The sequence below is a fragment of the Crinia signifera genome, chromosome 4 (genome assembly GCF_055691185.1).
Source record: "Crinia signifera chromosome 4, ASM5569118v1, whole genome shotgun sequence".
NCBI lineage: Eukaryota > Metazoa > Chordata > Amphibia > Anura > Myobatrachidae > Crinia > Crinia signifera.
In genome coordinates this window covers 192,584,510-192,608,891 of record NC_139220.1, presented here as the reverse complement: position 1 = coordinate 192,608,891, position 24,382 = coordinate 192,584,510, and the positions used below count along the sequence as shown (strand labels likewise).

Here is a 24,382-nt window from a genome sequence, read left to right as displayed (position 1 = left end):
TCAATAGGGGTTGTCACGTGTGTGCTCAATGAGCTTAGTAAGGGCCAGCCAGGTCTCCTGAGCTGTTGGAATGATCTGATTGGCTGGCAAGGAGAACCCATAGCGTCCAGTGTCACGCAGCTCAAAGCCGAAAGAGTACTTGATACCCTGGTTGTACGTCCAATCAATGGTTCCACCACTCGCTTGGTCTGCAATGCAAAATGTGCAGTTGTTAATAGTAACCAAAGCCTACGCAGAGCATTTAATATTTTTTTGGAAAATATTTTTCACTATACATATCTGCAATGTATACTGTAGTTACAGAACAGTCTGATTACAATATAAAGTGCATAATACCATGACAAACAAATTTACTGTTTGCAGCAAGCTTACAGTATGCAGGCATTCTTACACCTTCCACTGTTTTTCAGTCCACAGCTGCAGCCATCATTATTAGCGCTGGCTGCAAAAGATCCATCAGAAATGATGGCAAGCAGTGTCGATAGCTCGCCGTCATAGCTCGCGGGTCAGTATTCAAGTTAACCCCCTTCACTCGCCGTTTCCACCTAACTCAGTGGTTCCCAAACTTTTTTGAATCACGGCACCCTAGATTATCAGGAATGTTTTCACGGAACCCCTAGGCCAGAAATTTCTTAATGAGAAATTTAGAATAAAATATTAAATTAAGTAAATATTGTAATTATATGTCATCCTTAGGGTCAGTTATTATGACTAGCATTCACAAGCACTGGTTTTGTCTGCTTCTTTGACCATAAATAACTTGAATTGGTCCTGGACCACCAAAACAGGGCACCCCTGCATGTGTCCCGAGGCACCCCACGGCACACAGTTTGGGAACCACTGACCTAACTGGTTCTTTTCAGCAAGGCGGAAATGGTGAGTGAATGCTATATGCAGCGAACCTTGCCGTTCCAGGGAATGAGGAATATAGAATAGGGCAAGCAGCCGGCGAGGGGGTTAGATGGTAAGAATGGCTTGTTTCAGTGACGTGCGGTGAGGTTCATGGTTGGTGAGGCTCATTTAAAAACACACTTATTTTACACAAACACACAGTACACACCTCTCTGTCACTTTACACAAATACACAGTTATACACTTCTGTCCCTTAACACAAATACACACAAGTATGTCCCTTAACACAAACCCACACAAACACCTGTGCCCCCACCCTCCACAAGTGCTAAACACACATTACGTTACAAAAAGGCACTGCTTACCCAAGAAGAACGACAGGCAGCAGTGACAGGAGCGTTCCTGGGACAGGCACCCTGAGACAGAGTGCCGGCGGGAGGCGGAAGAGGAACCCCAGATACTAAAGGGGAGCAGATAGCAGCGGGAGCTGGCAGCCCAGCCCGGCACCGCCGCTCCCCTCCCCGCCCACAGTACAAGTCAGAGAAATGCAGAGAAGCCCGCCGCCGCTTCTCCCCCCCCCCCCCCCCCCGCCCGCATTACAAGTCAGCGGAGGAGGAATGCAGAGGAGCCCAGCAGCCCAGCATGGTGCCGCCGCTTCTTCCCCCCCGCCCGCATTACAAGTCAGCAGAGGAGGAATGCAGAGGAGCCCGGCAGCCCAGCATGGCGCCGCCGCTTCTCCCCCCCCCCCCCCGCCCGCATTACAAGTCAGCGGAGGAGGAATGCAGAGGAAACGGCAAGCCAGCCAGGCACCACCGGTTCCCCCACACACACACACTCCCCGCCCACCCACATTACAGGTCAGCGGACGAGCCAGGGCTCCGCTGTATAAACAGTGTATAGGCGGCACCTATAGAAGTTCCTTGGTAGCAGTCAGGGACGTGTTTTCTGCCTATATGAAAGCACGCCCCTGTCACTGAGACAGCGCCACTGTGCCCAATCACATCTGTCTCAGTGACAGGGGTGTGCTGTCATATAGGCAGAATGCACGTCCCTGACACCGAGGCACCGATATAGGTGCCGCCTATACACCTTTTTTTCAATGAGCTTTTACAGCCCTGATCTAAGCCCTGCCCACTGCCCGCCCCTGACAGTCTAACTGACAGTCCATAACTGTAATATGGGCAGCGGGAGGCACCGCTCTTGGTGCCTCCTAAACTAATTAATAAAAAAACAAATAGAGTAAAAATTATTATAATAATACAAAGCATATACTTATGACACATAATATGTGTCATAAGTATTTTCTTTGTATTTTATTATTATTTTAATCATTAATGACAGGGGAGGCACTGCCTCCCCTGCCTCCCCTGACTGCACGTCCCTGGCTTGTTTTCAGTGATCCGAGCTGATAGTGTCCACTGCATCTTGTCTGCTCTATTACTGTGCTTTGCAATTTACTGACAGCTATACATTATATAATATGTATATATTTAATTGAACACTTGGCTTTCTTTTTGTTTTGTTTCTATGTTTTGCCTTGTTAGATCACAATATGACTTCCATGATGCAGTGTGACCGATGACATCATCACACATTGCTGAACACCACCAGTGCTACAGAGCCATGCACAGTCCAGTACGGAATTCAAGTTGTTAACTTCAAATTTAATGCATGCATTGTATTGAGTGTTATAGAATTTGGCTATCTCTATGTCCATATCTCTGATGTTTCAATTTATTCTATTGAGGACTTTCCTATAATATAGAGTGATGGAACTTGTGGGTTATGGGCCCAGGTGCATAAATATAATTGTTGCAACCCAAGTTCCCAATATGTAACATGGCAGAGTATGTCAGGGAAAAGAGTGGGTGACAGGGTAATACAGTGGGTGACAGGTACAAACACAATGTCCTGCGCAGTGCGGATAACAGGGGCATGTACCTTGGTGGAGGCAGGAACACATTGGCCCCTGCTCTGTCTTTGACAGGCCCCCCACCCCTTAGCTTTATTTAGTTTGGTACTCAGATAGACATACTCTGACAGGGCTAATTACACCGGGTGTGAGCTGCATTTAATTCACAGACAGAAATAAATCGGAAAACATTTAAAGCTATTTATTAATTAGAGGCAGTATGTGAGTGTCATCATTAGTGTTCATAGGGGGCAGGACTCTGCTATCAGTCCGGAACAAAAGATCAACCCTTCTTCTCTATGGTAAGGGCCAGGTCCCTCAGGCAGTGGGGGACACCCTGCTCTCTGCACTAGGCTATTCATCCAACATTGCTCAAAATGGTTTGTGGGAGGACCAGAGGATAACTCATTGCTGGTTTAGGCAGCAGTGGGTCCCTTAGTCCTCAGTGGTAATTATGCACTGGATAAATCAAATGACATTAGATTGTATGAACTAAAGATTATGAGAACGTAAAATACAATCTTCTCTTATGTCCCAAATTTCCATTCCCAATAACTCGAGAACCCCCCATTTACAAACTAGACTTATGCACAACTCATTTATATAACTTAATATGTTGCTCGCACGAGCAGGGCCCTCTTCCCTCATGTGCTTTTCTTTCTCTTACGTAAACCATCTTTGATGGCACCAAATCCTGCTGTTCTCTGCCACACGGATCCTTATTTCAGTGTCATCTCCCGATGCAGCTGTTTATGTATTTGTCCTGTATGGTAGTGAACTGTAAGTTACTGTTTCCTGTTTTGCTTATGTACTCTATAACTAGGTGCTGCGGTTCCCTTGTGGCAACATAAAATAAAGGTCAATAATAATACTCACAGATGGTGGTGTAGATATCTCCATATGTATATGCTGTGCCATACAGAGAACTCAATGCATTCACTGCTGTTCTTGCCAAAGTATTCTAAAAACAAATTAGGTCAAAACATTTTAAAGACAGGAAGTAAAATGGGAAATTAATAATAAGTTATGCCATGAAATATACTGTAGGACACGGGTGCCGGATGACCTGCCGACAGTCGGAATTCCGACGCTCAGTACTCGGACGTCGGAATCCTTATTGTCTAACTGCCCGACCGTCGGGATCCCGACTTACAGGGGCTATTCTCTCTCTTGGGGGTCCACAACCTAGAGTGAGAACAGAACCTGCAAGTGCAGAACCTGTGGCAGATACTGACCGCCGGAATCCCGACTGTAAGGCAGTTATACCACACCTGTATAGGACACAATATATAAAAATAAAATTTCACATAAACACTAATGTTCGGTTTTACTATATTTATGCTACTAAAAGATTGTATTGACTTCAGATGATGTAGGTAATGGTTGGTGACTGGTTCTATGTTGAATATCATGGAAAGCATCACCAAGGTGAGAGCAAGGACAGCAGAGATGGTGAATACTTATACCCTTTCACACCGCACCTCGGACCCGGGTTATTGCCAGGTTGCTGATGTGTCGACCAACCCGCAATTTGACCCAGGTTATGAGAAGGGTTAAAGCCGGGTCGCCCTATGTATAATGAGCGACCCGGTTTAACCTCTTGAGTGGTGTTTTTTTTTGGGGGGGGGGGCAGGATAAATCTACCAGGGCAGGTTTGTCTGCCAGGAAAGGGTGTCTGGCCCCATGGGTTGGAGGTGTGATATCACGGGTTGAGGGCATGGCCTTGTGGGGCGAACCACTGCTTTCATCACTGCGGGGGTCCGGGTGATGCAATCTCCCAGAGAGTGCATTGGTGGCAGTGCGGATTCAGTATTAAATCCGGCGGTCGGGATCCCAGCGGTCGGGATTCCAGCGTCGGGATTCTGAACGCCGGGATCCCGACCGCCGGGATTTACACTGCATCCCGGCAGTGCTGGTTCCTGCACAGTAACAGGAGATGGGTTCTGAACGTAATGTTCCAGTGCAGCTCCAGGAGTTGGCACTGTGGTGTCTCCCATTGGCGGGTGAGACCTGGGTGCGGCCCACACTGACACACACCCTAGTGATGTCACTGGTTAAGCTTGATTTTTGAAGCTTGAGTCACATGGAATGGCCTTAATCATTTATTTAGCAGTATAGTGATGCTACTCAAAATATTTGCAGAATTGTCTTATGAACACATAAATGTTTGCTTTTAAACTTGATTCTTATTATAAAAGCAACAATAAATAATTAAATACAATATACAAGGAACATACCAGTTCAGTTATAGTCGCGGATACGAGTAGTGGTATATCCATATGGGAAGAGGAGCATTTGGGAATAGCTGTGGATAGAAACGAAGCCTTTGATATTGCCATGGCTCTTCACATAGTCAACAATTGCCTTGACCTCCGCCTCGGAATTGGCAGCACGTCCTCTGTAGTTATCAGAGCAAGGATTTGAACTAGCTCCAGCACCTATAGACCAATTCATAATGCAACTGTCATTTTAATCCTAGTATTTCTGACATGAACGCTAGTTTAGAACCTTTGTTTATTTTAACATAAATATATTTTACCATATTACACTTTTTAATAGGTACTCTAGGGGGGGTTTCAGTTAGGTACTAGATCCACCACCTGCAGACCAATGCATAATGGAGATATACTGTAAACCCCCCCACCACCAATATTTTTTTTAAAAATGTGGGCTCATTAATTTTAGGTTTGTTTATTTTTCTGTGATGTTCTACTTACCCAAATCATGGCCAATGAATATTATGTTATATATATTAAAGACCTGGTCAACCTGTGGCTTTCCAAGTTTTGTAAAACTACAGTATGCATGCCAGCTTGCCCTGTCAGAGTTTTAGCATTCCCTAAAAGCAAAACTGTGACAGGGCATGCTGAGACTTCTGGTTTCACAACAGCTGAAAAAACACAGGCCAATTTATACAATCTGCAGATACTTGATTATACAACTATACAAATTTTTCAAAAACTATGACAAGTTAACTACTGTACACCCCTCCCCCCCCCCCCCCCCCCACACACGCAAAGAAAAAAAAAACATAGTTCCTCTGAAGCTAAATTTAAAATAGGGCATTGGCACAACCAAGAATGAATATCAACGACGTAGAGGATGGGATATTAAGCAAAGTGTCCTTCACAGATAATACTAAATTGAGCAGAGTGATTAAAATAGGCCAGGATATATTCATGCTACAGAGGGACCTAATCAAACTGTAGGAGTGGGCAGATAAATGGAAAATGCATTTCAACATTGACAAATGTAAGATTATGCATCTTGGGAGAAATCATCAGTGTGCTAGCTACAATCGTAATGGGGTAGAGTTAGGGGCATCAGAAATGGAAAAGGAACTAGGAGTGCAAATTGATTATAAACTTGAGAGCAGTACTCAATACCAAGCAGCAGCAAATAAGGCAAGTAGGATACTAGCGTGTATAAAAGGAGGTATTGAATCAAGGGATGGCACTGTTATTTAAGTAGGCCTCAGTTATTTGTTAGGCCTCATCTTGAGTTCGGAGGACAGTTCTGGGTTCCACACTACAAAAAAGAAATTATGGAACTAAAGAAGGGTCAGCAAAAGGCAATTTAGCTAATTAAAGGGATGGGGAACATATGTTACATAGACAGTTTAGCCAAACTAGGAATGTTTACACTTGAAAAAAAATATGATTAAGAGGATATGTGCTTAACAAGTATAAATGAATTAAAGGGCAATATAAGGAACTATCCAGCACTCTCTTTATCTTATGGTCAGTGACCAAGACTAGAGGGCATCCACTTAAACTAGACCAGGTTTTGTACCATTAAAAGGAAGGGGTTGTTTACGGTTAGGGCAGTAGAAGTATGGATATCACTTCCAGCTGACTTGGTGATTGCAGATACATTAAATACATTTAAGATCATATTGGGCAAGAACATGATGGACAATAATATTCAGGGCTAGTTATGGTCTAAAGGGGGGGGAATCAGAGGGTTAAATGAGGCCATATAACTCCCATTCTCTACTCTCTTCACTGGCTACCTTTACAATGGCAAATTGTTTTCAAGATTGGCTTACTCACTTTCAAGGCCCTTGTCACACCAGGGGGCTTAGTCGACGAGACTGAGACCTCTGGTGGGGACCTGGACCGGTACCTGAACCGGGAAGGTTGGAGAGGACCCTTGCGCATGGAGTGCGCGACAGTGCACCCAGAGCCAATAAGCAGTCAGAGGTAAAATACAACCTGAGTTTATTTGCAGATGGTTGTAATATAAACAGACAGTAAAGTATGCAGGAGAAATGACAGTTCATGCAGATTGCAATACTTTACAGATGTGATGATATGTGGGATCGATGGTGGAACATCGGATGTGAAGACTGTGGGTCCGGAATGACGGACGGAAGACTTGAGCTTGATTGTGGGTCCGGAATGACGGACGGAAGCTTGGTTTGGAGATCCGGAATATCGGACTATCGATGATGATGTGGGAACATCGGATTCGGGTATCGGATATGGAAGATGACTGTGGGTCCGGAATGACGGACGGGAGATGAGACTGTGGGTCCGGAATGACGGACGGAAGCAGGAGATCCGGAATATCGGACTAGCGATGAAACATCGATGGTGGATGATGCTGGAGCATCGGAAGGACCAGAGTCCCGGAGCTAGGCTTGGTCGCTGGGCTGAGAGGCAGGATCACAGGCGGTGGAATAACCTGCACTTCACAGGAGATGGAACAACCTGGAACACACTGCAGCATGGAAGACAACACCAGCAGAGAAATACACTTGCACGGAGACAAGGACAGCTGACCATACACTGGAGACAACTGAAGCACTAGCAATGGTTCTGAGAGCTCCCAGCATACTTATCCCCACTGGGTGGCCAGGATTGGCCGAGGAAGTATGACAGGGAGATCAGAACCAACAGGATTGGACAGCACAGACATGTGACTGGGAAGAACATGGCAGCCCCCATGTCTGCTATGGCGGGAAAGTGTGTTTGTGCACACCATGCTGGATACTGGGAGCAATGGCGGCGGACAGGTGGATTGCCGTGCACTGGGGACTGTCACTGGGGGACAGGAGGCCGGCAGAGATGACGTCTGGACCGCAAGCTGAACCTGCGGAGGCACTTAGCCGGTAAGAAAGTCTGTCTGACAGCTCGGAACGTGACAGCACCCCCCCTTTAAGGGTGGCCCCAGGACACCTTTTAGGCTTGCGGGGAAACTTGGAGTGGAACGCCCGGATGAGTCTGGGAGCATGGACATCGATGGCATTGGTCCATGATCGCTCTTCGGGGCCGTAGCCCTTCCAATCGATCAGATATTGCAGACGACCATATCGGATGCGAGAGTCCAAGATTTTACTGACCTCATATTCCACGCTGGGTGCAAACCTTAGGAGCCTTGGGGAGCTTGGAATGAAAGCGATTCAAAACCAGCGGCTTGAGCAGCGAAATGTGGAATGTAGCTGGCACTTTCAAATAGGGCGGCAACTTGAGCTTGTAAGCTACTGGATTGACGACTCGCTCAACTGGGAAAGGACCAATATATCGGGGAGCGAACTTCATCGATGGCACTCTCAATCGAAGATTCTTGGTTGACAACCAGACACGATCTCCTGGACGGAGGGCTGGCACAGCTCTGCGTTTCCTGTCGGCAAATTTTTTGTACCTGCTTGAAGCCTTCAGAAGTGAAGATCGAATGAGCTTCCAGGATTTGACGAATTGCCGGATGGTCGTGTCGACCGCTGGAACAGAGGACACAGGTTGCAGAGTGAAGTCAGGAACTCGAGGGTGAAACCCATAATTGGCAAGGAATGGAGTGACATTTGATGAAGAATGATATTGGTTATTATGGCAGAACTCTGCCCATGGAAGGAGTTGAGCCCAGTCATCTTGGGAAGAAGAGACATATGTGCGGAGAAATGCTTCAAGGTCCTGATTCACCCTCTCCGTTTGGCCATTGGTTTGAGGGTGGTAGGCTGTGGAAAACTTTAACTTGATTTGAAGCAGGGAGCACAGGCTTCGCCAGAACTTGGCTATGAGTTGGACTCCTCTATCGGAGATGATTTCAAGAGGCAGTCCATGAAGCTTGAATATCTCTTTGATGAAGAGCTGGGACAGCTTGGAAGCTGACGGAAGGCCGGTGAGGGGAACGAAGTGAGCCATCTTGGTGAACCGGTCAACAATCACACAGATGGTGGTGAACTTGTCAGACTCTGGAAGATCAGTTACAAAGTCCATAGAGATATGCGTCCAAGGACAATGTGGCACTGACAGTGGCATCAATTGCCCAGGAGGAGACTGACGACTGGTCTTGTGCTGAGCACATTTAGCACAAGAGGAGACAAAGTCCTGTACATCCTGTTTGAGGGACGGCCACCAGTAGGACCTGGTGATAAACTCGTAAGTTTTCTGAATGCCTGCATGGCCAGCGAATTTTGAAGAATGCGCCCAACAGAGCAACTTCTTTCTTAGAGCTGGCTTTACATATCTTTTTCCCTGTAGGTGGCGTGAGATTTGAAACTCTCGTTGCGGAGAAGGCCACTGGATCAATAATAAAATGTTGATGTGTGGACTTAGACTCACTTTCTTGCTCCCATGAGTGGGAAAGGGCATCAGCTTTTCGGTTTTGTGTCCCTGGACAGAACGACAGCTTGAAACGGAATCTGGAAAAGAAAAGTGTCCATCTGGCTTGACGGGGATTTAAACATTGAGCAGACTTGAGATACAGAAGATTCTTGTGGTCTGTGATAATTGTGATCTCATGAACAGCGCCCTCTAGAAGATATCTCCATTCTTCTAATGCCAACTTGATGGCGAGAAGCTCTTGGTCACCGATGGCATAGTTACGCTCTGCAGGCAGGAACTTACGGGAGTAGAACCCACAGGGATGAAGACGACCATCGGGCGCTTTCTGCGAGAGGACTGCCCTAACACCCACGGAGGAGGCATCAACCTCGAGAATAAAGGGCAAGGTGGTATCAGGTTGTCTTAAAACAGGAGCGGAAGTGAACCTCTGTTTCAACAGATGGAAGGCTTCGATGGCTTCTGCCGGCCACTTCGCTGGATTAGACCCCTTTTTTGTTAAGGCAGTGATGGGAGCCACAATAGACGAGAAATTACGAATGAATTTTCTGTAATAATTGGCAAAACCCAGGAAACGTTGAATACCTTTCAGCGAAGAGGGAATTGGCCAATCTTGGATGGCCTGCAGTTTTCCTGGATCCATTTGAAGACCAGAACCGGAGACAATGTACCCTAGGAAGGGTATAGACTTCACCTCGAAGACACACTTCTCCAGTTTACAGTAGAGATGATTAGCTCGCAGCCGGGACAGAACCTCTTTGACCCAATAACGATGTTCTGTGATGTTATTGGCGTAGATTAAAATGTCATCGAGATATACAACTACATGACGATACAGAATGTCCCGAAAAATCTCATTGACATAGTGCTGGAACACGGCTGGGTTATTGCTGAGCCCGAAGGGCATGACGAGGTACTCATAGTGGCCGTCTCTGGTATTAAACGCTGTCTTCCACTCGTCGCCCTCTCGTATGCGGATGAGATTGTATGCACCCCTCAGATCGAGTTTCGTAAAGATGGTTGCACCGCTGACACGGTCAAACAGCACGGTGATGAGGGGCAACGGATATCGGTTCTTTACTGTAATGTCATTGAGGCCGCGATAATCAATGCAGGGACGTAGGCCTCCATCCTTCTTCTTGACGAAGAAGAATCCTGCGCCAGCAGGAGAAGTCGAAGGACGGATGAATCCCTTTGCCAGATTTTCCTTGATGTAATTGGTCATGGCTTGAGTCTCTGGAAGAGAGAGAGGATAGGTTCTACCTCTGGGTGGTTCTTTGCCTGGGATAAGTTCGATAGGGCAATCCCATGGTCTGTGAGGAGGTAGGACATCAGCGCCAGACTTGCTGAATACATCTGAGTACTCTTGGTAGGGAAGAGGCGGAAGGTCTGCTGCATCGGCTGAAGAATGATGAGCTGGGAGTACCTTTTGGAGACAGGTACCGGAGCAGGAAGGATCCCAGGAAAGGATTTCCGATGTCTTCCAATCAAGACGAGGATTGTGAAGACGGAGCCAGGGTAAACCCAGAACCAGAGCATGAGTGGCTCGGGGTAAAACCAGGAAGGACAAAAGTTCAGTGTGCAGGACTCCCACTTTTACTGTAAGTGGCAAAGTTCTGCGGGAGACTGTCGCATCAGGAATCCTACTGCCATCCACAGCAGTAACCCCCACTTGCGGACCAGTTCTGCAGTAACGAAGTTGCCAGCGGCACCAGAATCAAGAAGTGCGGAGACAGTCTTGAAATGCTGACCAACTTGTAGGGAAACTGGAAGGACACAATCAGTTGCTGATGGAGAGGACTTAATTACTCCTAGCCTACCCTCTCCTTGACGGGCTAGGAGGAGGAGTTCTCCTTGACGCTTTGGGCATGCAGAAATTTGATGTGCAGGATCGGCACAATACAGGCAGAGCTGTGCCAACCGTCGACGTCGACGTTCTCCTGGAGACAAACGGAAACGGTTTATCTCCATCGGTTCTTCTTTGGAATGGACCGCAGGAGCAGTGGGTAAAGAAGGCGGAGGAGTTGGCACTTTAACTGGAGCGCTCTTGTGACGTTCTACAGCCCTTTCTCGGAAGCGTTGGTCTACTTTGATACACAATGAAATAAGGTCACTTAGACCTGAGGGTAAGTCTCTGGTAGCGAGTTCATCCTTAATATGATCGGATAGGCCATGCCAGAAAGCTGCGTATAAGGCCCCATCACACCAGGAGAGTTCAGACGCCAGAATCTGGAACTGGACCAGATATTGCCCGACGGAGCGGGATCCCTGTCTGAGACGGAGGAGTTCAGTGGAGGCAGATGCTGATCGCCCAGGCTCATCGAAGATACACCGGAATGTTGACACGAAGTCCTTGTAGTTGGACAGGATGGCATCAGATCTTTCCCATAAGGGAGACGCCCATTCTAACGCTGCTCCACACAGGAGGGAGATGATGTAGGCGATCTTGACCCTTTCAGTAGAGAAGTTGCTGGGTTGCAGCTCAAAGTGAATCTCACACTGATTAAGAAAACCTCGACAGGTCTTGGGGTTCCCATCATACTTGGTGGGGACAGACAGATGAAGGCGAGGTGCAGCAGCCATTACAGGAGGATGAACTGGACTTGGAAGTTCTCTGACAGGCTCAGGGTCACTGAGAGTGGTCTGTAGCTTATCCAGCCGGGAAGACAGATCTTGCAGACAATGAATCACTTGGCTCTGCGCAGCCTCTTGCTGATCCAAGCGAACAGCCAGTTGCTGTACAGGGCTGGGTGGAGAAGCTTGGTTTGCGGCTGGATCCATTTGGCTAGTGCTTACTGTCACACCAGGGGGCTTAGTCGACGAGACTGAGACCTCTGGTGGGGACCTGGACCGGTACCTGAACCGGGAAGGTTGGAGAGGACCCTTGCGCATGGAGTGCGCGACAGTGCACCCAGAGCCAATAAGCAGTCAGAGGTAAAATACAACCTGAGTTTATTTGCAGATGGTTGTAATATAAACAGACAGTAAAGTATGCAGGAGAAATGACAGTTCATGCAGATTGCAATACTTTACAGATGTGATGATATGTGGGATCGATGGTGGAACATCGGATGTGAAGACTGAGGGTCCGGAATGACGGACGGAAGACTTGAGCTTGACTGTGGGTCCGGAATGACGGACGGAAGCTTGGTTTGGAGATCCGGAATATCGGACTATCGATGATGATGTGGGAACATCGGATTCGGGTATCGGATATGGAAGATGACTGTGGGTCCGGAATGACGGACGGGAGATGAGACTGTGGGTCCGGAATGACGGACGGAAGCAGGAGATCCGGAATATCGGACTAGCGATGAAACATCGATGGTGGATGATGCTGGAGCATCGGAAGGACCAGAGTCCCGGAGCTAGGCTTGGTCGCTGGGCTGAGAGGCAGGATCACAGGCGGTGGAATAACCTGGACTTCACAGGAGATGGAACAACCTGGAACACACTGCAGCATGGAAGACAACACCAGCAGAGAAATACACTTGCACGGAGACAAGGACAGCTGACCATACACTGGACACAACTGAAGCACTAGCAATGGTTCTGAGAGCTCCCAGCATACTTATCCCCACTGGGTGGCCAGGATTGGCCGAGGAAGTATGACAGGGAGATCAGAACCAACAGGATTGGACAGCACAGACATGTGACTGGGAAGAACATGGCAGCCCCCATGTCTGCTATGGCGGGAAAGTGTGTTTGTGCACACCATGCTGGATACTGGGAGCAATGGCGGCGGACAGGTGGATTGCCGTGCACTGGGGACTGTCACTGGGGGACAGGAGGCCGGCAGAGATGACGTCTGGACCGCAAGCTGAACCTGCGGAGGCACTTAGCCGGTAAGAAAGTCTGTCTGACAGCTCGGATCGTGACAGCCCTACATGACCAGGACCCAAGGTACCTGCAGCAGTTTCTGATTCCTTACTGTCCTACTCGATTACTATGATCCGTTGAAGAAGGACTTCTAACAGTACCTAGAATCTCCCTGATTTCATCTGGTGGTCGAGCTTTCAATTTTGTTACTCCAACTCAATGGAACTTTCTTCCTCGCACAGTGTGAGAAGCCCCCACTGTAGAATCCTTTCAAATAGACTAAAGACGTACCTATTTACTCAAGCATTTTACTGATATCTACTGTTAAGCTTGTTTTATATTTTGAGCTGTAAAGACAATTTTAAAGCACTTTGGGATAAACGTGCTATATTATTATTATTATTATTATATTCAACAAACTAGTGAGGCCGATGATAGAATCAAAATGTAAAATCCTGGGGGAGGAGATCACATCTAGGATTTCATCCAATGAGTCTAGTTAAACAGGTTGAACTTGATGGACAAATGTCTTTGTTCAACCTTATCTACTATCTTACTATCCATAAAACCAGCTCTAATATTGTTACCTCCAAAGCCAGCATCCCAGTGTCTGTTGGGGTCAGTTCCGATGCAGGTGGATCCAGCATTGGGGGATCTGGTCTTACGCCACATTCGGTTCTGTAATGTATTATGTTGATTATATTGTGGCAGTGATTATATTCAACAACAAAATTCTTAGTTTAACTAGTCCTAAGAAAACAGCAAGTAAGCAAACGTATAAAATTCAACAAAATTTATATCATAAATACAAATATATACCGAGGTGTGGGTAAAAACATAGCCATCAGGGTTGGTCACAATTTCCAAGAGGATATCCAATTTGTTCAGGGTGGCAGTAAGAGAAGCGTCACGACCATAGTCTGTAACAATCTACATGTGACAAGATAAAACAAATACATTTCATTTAGTAAGGATGCTATACATTTGAGATGTTTCCTCTTTAAAAACGATTCTTTCTTACTTGACACTGATGTCAATGTAGATTATGTACATAGGGGGTTATTCTGTTTGGTATGGTGGGACCGTATACGATCGGATCGGGCTTTTTTTTCATCTGCGCCTGCGTATCTTTTGCAATGCGCATGTGCGGCGACCTCACACCGCTCACGGACGGGTCTCCCGTGCAAAAAAACCTGTCCGCAAGAGCACGGTCATTGTGGGCGGCATGTGGGCGTTTTTATGGAAGTGGCCGGAATAATGAGGAAAACTGGGCGTAAACATGGGCATACATGGGGGTGTGTACACAAAATGCACGGTGCCACAACCACCTCGATCGGCGAACGCACCGTGCATTTTGGCCCAAAAACAGATGGACGCCAAAGAGTGCTCCTGACCACCCCTAGAGATACCGCATGAGAGCGGACGCCTGGGTCTGCAAATTAACGCTGATTACTAGTCAAACACATACACCTGAATGTAATATGCAATGCTGCAGGCTATTAAGTGAAAACCATTATTTCACTACCTGCAAGCCACACACAGCCCTCAAACACATTGGAAGCTTATCTTTCTACACTTCTCAACATGTAAAGGTTGGTTTAATTTTTGGTAATATTCATTCTAATACCTGGTTATGTTTTTATTGGCGGACTTATGCTCACAGTGGGCGTACGGAAAACGCACGGTGTGACGGACCGTACGCACGTTTCACCGTACCAAACAGAATAACCCCCATAGAGTAATGAATGATCCCAAGTTTACTTAACTGTGAATTTCCTTTTAGTTTTTTTGTCCAACTATGTATTTATTAAAGTATTTATTTATTTAATCTTCCTTGAAATAAAAACATGTTTATATTTTTTTATTGTATTTATGTATAGCATTGGCCCAAGTAAGGCAAGATGTCACCAAGAAGAAAATATTAGCTTGGCTTAATAAGCTATACCTATTCATAAGTATACACTGGAATTGTAAATTGTGATGTGTACCTTTTTAGCAAACCAGACACCACTGGCCTGAGTCACCCACTCGCGGGAATGAATTCCGGTGTCAATCCAGAAAGCTGGGCGGTTGGCTCCAGTGCTGAACTAGAATACAAATATGGTCACAGGTAACATTAAAGAATACCTGAAAACTGTATTCTAGCAATTGAAATATTAGAATAGAAATCTATTGGATATGCACATATGGACACTTTCTGGAGCAACTAAGGCAATATATTCAGAAAAATTTATACAAGCAAAGCCGAAGGCTGAGAATATAGAAGGAAAGGGACCAGGGTATGTCAATATAGAGATGTATTTATCTTACCTTTAGAACATTCAATGGGCGACCTTCATAACTTCTGCCGATCTGGATTTTGCTCACAAGCCCAGGGTTCTCAGATACCAAAGTGTCAATAAAGTTGTTAATCTGTGAACATATAAGATATGAGCTATACACGGTTCTCATTAACTATACACCAGCAGTGACCTGCAGTCAGGGTAGGCAGGGATGGCAGAGCCTCATCTGTCAAATGCCAGTAAACTCCAGAGTTTGGACTATAAATCATTAGACTAATACATAGAGATATTTATAACTTATAAATATAATTTTATTATTCATATCATCGCTGCATATTTCCCAACTGTCCCGCTTTGGGGACAGTCCTATTTTCATGGGTCTATCCCAACGTCCCACCAGCAGATGCAGTGTTTTGCAGTGTTGGGGGAGGGGCAGTTGGGGGGATTGCATACTGCTGCTAAAACTAAAACATTGTCCCATTATCTAAACAATGAGGGGACAGTCTCTGGGTGCAGCCTAGCATCTCCTGGAGTGTGGTGCATATCTCACAAAACGAGGAATGCCACAACTTTCAGCATGCATATTGCCGCTTTTATGTTTGACAAGAGTTGGAAGCTATGGCTTTGTGTTATTCCAATAATTTGGCTCTAATACTGGCAAATGCATCCCCAGCCTGATTCTGGTTGACTTGGTAGCTGCAAAGAACCCCCTCCCCCTGCAACCATGCGGGCGCGTGTTATGAAGACTTATATTTGCGGGCGCTGTGACATCAGCCACTCCCCCCAGTAGACTTCGTCCCGCCCGCATTTGAATAGGAACACCCAGCATATTCTTGGGGATGCCCATGTCCCAGAGACACTACTGGCCCCAGTCCCCCCCCCCTCCTTTCCCGGTGCGAATGGGCCGACGACATTGTGTGTTGTTTCTGTGGAATGCAATTCTCTTAGGCTGGTATTAAATAAGCTAGAAGAAACATTGGGTGCGAAAATGGACATTTGTCCAACTTTTTTGGGTAGGCTATACAATTTGAATGCTCCCCCCCCCCCCCCCCAAAAAAAAATATTTGCCCGAACACACATACACAGGTTCTGTGAAACCTGTGTGGTTTCCTTAGAAACAACCCCCTTTTTGTCTGAAACAGGGATGATTTTGGGGATATTGCTTCACCTGCCAGAGGCAGGGTTGAAGAAAATCCTGATAAGACACAATTCGTGCCGGCTTATGAAAGCTAAATGAATAACGCACTGGCGACACAATAATGATCAATAATCTAGGCTACTTAAATACAGACCTCAGTTAGATGTTCTACTTTGAAAGCACCATTAGTTTAATTACCTCATCTAAAGTATGGTATGTGGCATAGTTAAAAGTGTCGGTGGAACGAGCATTTTCCATAGCACGACCAATTTTCATATCCCTCCTCTCTTCATCCAGCAAGGACTATTATGAGATAAGTAGATTGTACATATCAGTGATTATTAAAAGTGATGATAATTAGTAACATAAAACAATCCATACATTTCAGGCATAAATGTTAACGTACTGACACCTAATTGTATATTATGAATTGGGGGCAATGTTGTGTGACATCTTACCAAATTGTGTCAAGAATGTGTGGCATATTACAAAAATTTTTTAGCAACAGAATTGAAGGGTATCGCATCTGACTTTTGCAAAAGTTGGATCTGTTTTGTCGGAAATGGCTGTGCTTTGTCGAATTCACGGGCATTTTTCGACAATCTGCGGCCGTTTTCACCAATCCTCAGACATTCCAACACTTGACAGCTGGAACATTGAATACTGACTGTCGATGTGCTGTCGGACGGGATGAAACCGGCCCGAGATACCGACTGTCAGGATGATCCAACAGTCAGAATCCTGGATTGAATGCCCCATTAGTGTTTCATAAAAAAAGATTTTCTCAGCAAGTTTCTCATACCCAATGACTAGGTATTTAATTGTCTTAATATGGCACACAAAGGGTTCAGTACGATTTCCCAACATTCCAAATACTGATGGTAAAAATATCGGCAAGCATTGGCAGACAGTCAAAATACTGACATGTTCAAAATACCAACATTCATTATGCCCACACGGTCAAAATGCCAACATTTAAAATGTTGACATGTCAAAAATCGGCATTTGTTTTTTTTGTGGTCGGGTTTAGCCATGCATAGGTGGTAATTCAGACCTGATCACATGGCCTGGAATTTGCACAGTGGCAATTACTGATAAACTGTGCATGCATACAGCCTGCAATGAAAGCCTGCTACTTTTTTATCGCTGGCCATGCACAAGGTGATTGACAGGAGACCAGGGTCTGGGGGTGGTAACCGGCCATTTCATAGCAGTGCCAAGAAAAATGCTAGGCCTGCCAGTAAAAGAAATGCTAGGAGTGACAGGGAAAATGCAGGCATGCCCAAGCATTTAAGGGGAGGGTTCTTCTCCAGGCCGTATATGCCTGTTTTCATGGAAGCCACTGAGTAAGTCTCTATCTCTCTAAGCCTGCTATGAGTGGTGCCCAGTGTAAAAATCATTCCATGGTGAGCAGTTTATGAATGGTTTTGAACATATTCGCACAACTGCGATTAGATTTGCAGCTGTACACTTATATTTGCATAGCATCCAGATTAATTAGCAAGGTGGGATTTTCCTCTGGAGGGACAGCATCTACCTGAACACTGGACGCAGAGAATTCTTGGCCATGCGATCCAGTCTGAATTACCCCCATAGCGGCTAAACCAGACCAAACTAATGGGTACCCTATGAGTAGGGTAAGATTTATTGTGGATTTCAGCTTGCCATCACCAGGGGGTGCAAATTTAAATGCCATCACTGGCAGACTGATGCGCCCAAACTGAGCTACATTTGAATAGATGCATTGGACGCCATCTAATGGCTGCAAGCACAAAAACATTTCAATATGGTCCAATGCCTTACATACCACCAAGGATGCAAAATGGAAAGAATCTTCCGTACATGTAGATTTAAAAATAATTTTACAAGACAGTATAAACTGCATAAACAATCAGTGTCTAGCGTCGATTGAGAAATAGACTTTAGAATTCTTTATATAATCTACTAGTAAGCCGGCTCGAAGCAAATGCTTCCAAAGCTAGTAGATGTAGTTTTACTTGCTGCCAACAGATGGCAGTGTAAGCCCTCTTGAAGCAAATGCTTCCAAAGCTAGAAGATGTAGGTCACTTGCTGCCAATAGATGGCAATGTTTCGGAGACACACAGGCACTAGAAATATGTATTATAGATTTTTTGTAAATTCCATTCCCCTAAAATGAAAAAAGAAAAATGAAAACTAAACTATGACTTTAAATATGCCAGAGAGTATAATTCACCTGCAGATCATGGATCATGATGCTGTACTGGATGTTGTTGGACTCCAGATAGATTTTGACATCCTGAAGAGTGAAGAATGGCACTCGGATGTCAATGAATCTATTGGGTTTTGAGGGTTCCTGCCAGAAATCCAGCTGCAAAACATAAAACAAATGATAAGTCCACTAATTCTGAAGATATAACTGCAACATATGGGAACCCTACATCTTATAATTTCTTCTGCTATAAGTATTGACATAATAGGGTGACATTCTATGGGATGCGATTTTGCTTATTTTGCGGTAATTAGACCACAAAATGGCGATATCGCATTTTTCATAGAAATCGCAAATTTAATGTGATGCGCTAAGGGACTGAAATCGCATATTATGTGCGTTAAGGTATGCTGATAAAAATTGCGAGATTAATTCGCATTTTTATCGCATCCAGATGTTTTCGTATAGAAAAGTATACAAGTCGCTTATTTAATGCAATGCGCATTTGCACATCGCATTAATTAGGTGCCTAATTTTCGCACTTATTTCAGACCAGGGTCTGTTTGGCGAATTAGCCAGAACCCTGCACAGATCGCAATGTTCTGTGCAGGGTTCTGCTGTAAAAAATAAAGGGTTAAAATTATAAAAAAACGAGCGCGGGGTCCCCCGCTCGAGTATAACCAGCCCGGGGCTCACTGAGCCGGTGCTGGTGACATAAAATCAGGGTCCCCGACAAATAGGGGTCCCCTTGATTTCATGAAACAGCACCAGGCTCAAGGTCCGGCGCTGGTTCCCAAAATACGGGGGACAAAGTGACTAGGGGTCCCCCGTATTTTAAGAACCAGCACCGGACACAACCAGCCAGCAGGGTAATGCCACAGCCGGGGGAAACTTATTATATAAGCTCCCGCGGCCAAAGCATTAACCCCCTGGCTGGTCAGCATGGGCAGGGGTCCTGGGGAAGTGGGGACCCCCCCCAATGAAGGGGTCCCCCCCCTCCAGGACTTACCAGCCCATGCTGATAGTCCGGGGCTGTCCCCGATGCCCCTGGGCGGTGGGCATCGGGCTGATGGCTTGTGTAAAAAAAGAAGTCAAACTATTGTTTTATACTGGCGAACTATGAGTCCCAGCAAGCCTACCCCACATGCTGGGACTTGGAGAACCACAAGTCCCAGCATGCGGGGCATTAAAGGGCCCACTGGCACTTGTAGTTCAGCAGTACAAAAAATAGTTAACAAAATCACACTGACACACTGTAAAATAAAAGTTTAATACATACAAAACACACACACACTGATACTTACCTACCTTGAGCCCGTAGGTCGGTCCTCCGGGGCTCCAGGGCAGAAAAGTCCGGTTCCGGGGCCTTGGTCCTGGTTCCGGGGCTGGTCCTGGGGTTCCGGGGCTCCTGGGCTGCAGAATCCGGGGTCCGGGATCCGAGGTAGTCCCCAGGGGTACCTAAGGAAGCAAATCCAACTCACCTGGTCAGATGCGCTGAGATGTTACTTCCTCGTCGTCTGTATTCAGAATGATTTCTGGCCAATCAGGAGCCGACTTTCTCGGCTCCTGATTGGCCAAGAAATCATTCTGTGCAGAGACGCCGAGGAGGAAACATCTCAGCGCCTGTCAAAGTCCTGCGTGCCGGGTAGCAGATGGGACCAGCGCTGTCACCGGAGAGGATTCCGAGGTCGTCGCCGGGGACCAGGTGAGTTGGATTTGCTTCCTTAGGTACCCCTGGGGACTACCTCGGATCCCGGACCCCGGATTCTGCAGCCCAGGAGCCCCGGAACCCCAGGACCAGCCCCGGAACCAGGACCAAGGCCCCGCAACCGGACTTTTCTGCCCTGGAGCCCCGGAGGACGGACCCAGGATCCAGGGACCGACCTACGGGCTCAAGGTAGGTAAGTATCAGTGTGTGTGTGTTTTGTATGTATTAAACTTTTATTTTACAGTGTGTCAGTGTGATTTTGTTAACTATTTTTTGTACTGCTGAACTACAAGTGCCAGCGGGCCCTTTAATGCCCCGCATGCTGGGAATTGTGGTTCTCCAAGTCCCAGCATGCGGGGTAGGCTTGCTGGGACTCATAGTTCGCCAGTATAAAACAATAGTTTGACTTCTTTTTTTACACAAGCCATCAGCCCGATGCCCACCGCCCAGGGGCATCGGGGACAGCCCCGGACTATCAGCATGGGCTGGTAAGTCCTGGAGGGGGGGGATCCCTTCATTGGGGGGGTCCCCACTTCCCCAGGACCCCTGCCCATGCTGACCAGCCAGGGGGTTAATGCTTTGGCCGCGGGAGCTTATATAATAAGTTTCCCCCGGCTGTGGCATTACCCTGCTGGCTGGTTGTGTCCGGTGCTGGTTCTTAAAATACGGGGGACCCCTAGTCACTTTGTCCCCCGTATTTTGGGAACCAGCGCCGGACCTTGAGCCTGGTGCTGGTTTCATGAAATCAAGGGGACCCCTATTTGTCGGGGACCCTGATTTTATGTCACCAGCACCGGCTCAGTGAGCCCGGGGCTGGTTATACTCGGGCGGGGGACCCCGCGCTCGTTTTTTTTTTTACACTTTGCGCTGTCCTGCAAATGTGCGATTTTCAGACATGAAAATCGCACATTTTCAGGACTAAATAGAGCGCAACAACTTCGCCGCAAATCGCCCCTCTTCGCACTTTTCAGCCTCCAATGCGCATCACATTAAATATGCGCATTTTGACTGAAAAGTGCGATTTTTAAAAGTGCGATTTGCGGCGATGTGGTGCGCGAATAAAACATGCGCATTTAGCGCAAACCATAGAATCTCACCCAATAGTGTTTTTATTTTCTATTATTCTGCAAATTTATATTGTGTCTTAGTAAATTTACAATTATACAATTAAAATCAAAGGTTTATAAAAAAAAAATTGCTGTATAACAGTATTGTACCCTGTGTCAAGTTACCTGCAGGTCCTCAAAGTTTTCCAGTTCTCGCACCAAGTTCACCTGCTCCTCATTAGTCGGGAGAATTCGCAGGACCTGTTGTCTTTAGAAGCATTGAGGATTATTATACAGTAAATGACCAATTCGTAACAAGATCAGCTCTATGCAAAAAAATGTGTGAAGCTGAAAATTCTAGTAGAATTTTGTACTCAGTAATCACTATATTTAAGTATTTTTCTATTAATTTAAAAGTAAACAGAAAACTTTGACAATAAAGAGTTTGTACTTTTTAAAATAATCTTCACTTATATCTGCTTCCCCTTTTTCTGGCATGGTGATTGCAGTGACAAATTATTTTTACCATTTCCAAAATTTTGAAGACCTGACCTTTTCCTGGCATTTGAACCATGGGTTGGTTTCCAATTCCAGCCCATACACCCATTCAGACAAAAGAAGAAATTGTCAGGTCAAGCATTTGGACCTGGTTATTTGCCAAGTCAACCTGGGACTTTTTTCTGTATGAAAGAGTTAACTTTGGTTGCAATTCCCTAGACTTTGACCCAGGTCAAAACATAGGTCAAAATCCCAGAATTGTCAACCCAGGTTAACATTGTCTCATAGAAAAGCAATCAAGTTGATGCTGCAAATTACTAGGTCCATAAGAAAGACAACTGTTGTCTGATATGGGTATTACACACAAATCCTGTTCCACAACAAAGTAATCTGTACAGAAGGGGTATTCAACATGTGGCCCTTTAGCTACTCTGGAACTATACATCCCAGTATGCACTGCCACAAGTTTGCTCTTTAAGGGCATACTAGGATGTGTAGTTCCACAGCAGCTTAAGGGCCACAGGTTGAATACTTCTGCCATACAGCAATTGCATGGAAACTACTTGTACTCTAGTACTTACAATTCCTTTAACCCCTTGAGTGGTGGGTTTTGCTGGGGCAGGACAAACCTACCAGGGCAGGTTTGTCCTGCCCCAGCAAAACCCACCACAGAAAGCTGGAAGCCCCTACCCCTCGCCTCCGCGCCGGAGCTTCTGGGGGGAGGGTGTGTGTGCTCCAGAGGTGCTGTGCCAGTGGTGCACACCTGGACACCACTGGCGCACACCTACTCTATATTAGTGGTATGCCCGGAAATTTTCCGGGACAGCCCGCTGCGTCAGCGCAGCTGAGCGCGGAAAATTTCTGGGCATACCACTCAAGGGGTTAATTAATCAAGTTCTCTCTCTCTCCCTCTCTCTCATGTAAATATACCAAGCTTTAAGACTACCAGACATTGGGGCAGATGTATTAAGCTTTAACAAGAGATAAATGCAAGGGTGATAAGGAGAGATAAACATCCAGCCAATCAGCTCCTTACTGACTTTTTTCCAAACACAGCCTGTAACATGGCAGTTAGTAGGTGATTGGCTGGATGTTTATCTCTCCTTATCACCCTTGGATTTATCTCTTGTTAAAGCTTAATACATCTGCCCCATTATATTATGTTTCCTCAGATTGATTTATATGTGGTGACATAGCTTTGTACTCAGGGCCATCTTAACCTATGGGCTTGATGGGCAGCTGCCCAGGCCCCCCCACCCCTCAAATCTAGGGGCCTTTGAGCAAGGGCAGATTGGGCTGTGTTCATCTGCTTCCTGAGCTTCTTGGGAGGCAGCATTCTCTTCCTGCTACCTGCCTGCAGCCAGATAGTAAATGGCTGTCTTCATACCGATTGGTGAATGGTTGGTGCTATCCACCATTCAGAGTGCAACATTCTCTTCCTGCTCCCCAGCCTGCAGCCAAACAGTGAATGCTGGTTGCTGTATGGCTGGGGCTAATTTTTAATCAGCGTGCTGACAGCCATTTATTGTATGGAAGAAGTGGAGAGATGGTGCAGGACTGCAGGAGGGGCATGTTATGATTTGTTTTTAAAGAAATTCCGGTTAATGGGTGGGTAGGGGCCCCAGTGCATTGTTTTGCTCAGGGCCTACAATACTGTAAAGATGGCCCTGGCTAGGTCTAGATTCACAGTGGTCTGATATTAGAATATATCATTGGTATTAGTTATATGAATGGGAGGTAAAGCTAGGCATTAGCAGCATGAATGAGATTTACAGTAATGTCATCTTTGTCAATGTAGTCTAGTACGTGCTACAAGTACTAGCCTACATTGACAATCTCCTCACCGGGAAATGGCCAAAGAGAAGACGCAGGTGGGAGGCAGTGGAGGCGAGGTTGGGCTAAATGGGCCTTAAGTTCCACCCCTTCATTGGGAAATTGCTTCAAATGGGCCATATTTGCATAGGAGCAGGGCTTAGCATAGAATAATGTCATTAGGTACCACCCCCTCCACAAAACAGTCGACCCATTGAATTTTGATCCTATGGAGTTGCTAGAATGTTGGAGGTATGCTCACTCTTCTGGGAGACTACCTGAAAAATCAGATGTCTCCCACAGGAACCAGGAAAGTAGGCAATTATAGCATAGCAACACATCAGACAGTGTGTAGAGAGGAAGATGGGGTTGCCTTTTCATTAAGGATTTTTTTTGTGTTAAGTGTGTTGGCTCAATTTTCAGATGATGATGGTCACCTAGTAATAATAGCTTTATGGAGAATACTTTAATTCATTTATTCTGATGCTGTACTTACCCTGTGAAATTCTCCAGACTGGTGACAGCTGCCACCATGGCAAGCACTGCCAATACACCCTTCAT

At 46.0% G+C, this 24,382-nt stretch overlaps 1 pseudogene; it reads right to left on the bottom strand.

The window, feature by feature from the left end:
- On the bottom strand, window positions 1-24,382 carry LOC146074803 (carboxypeptidase A1-like; annotated as a pseudogene).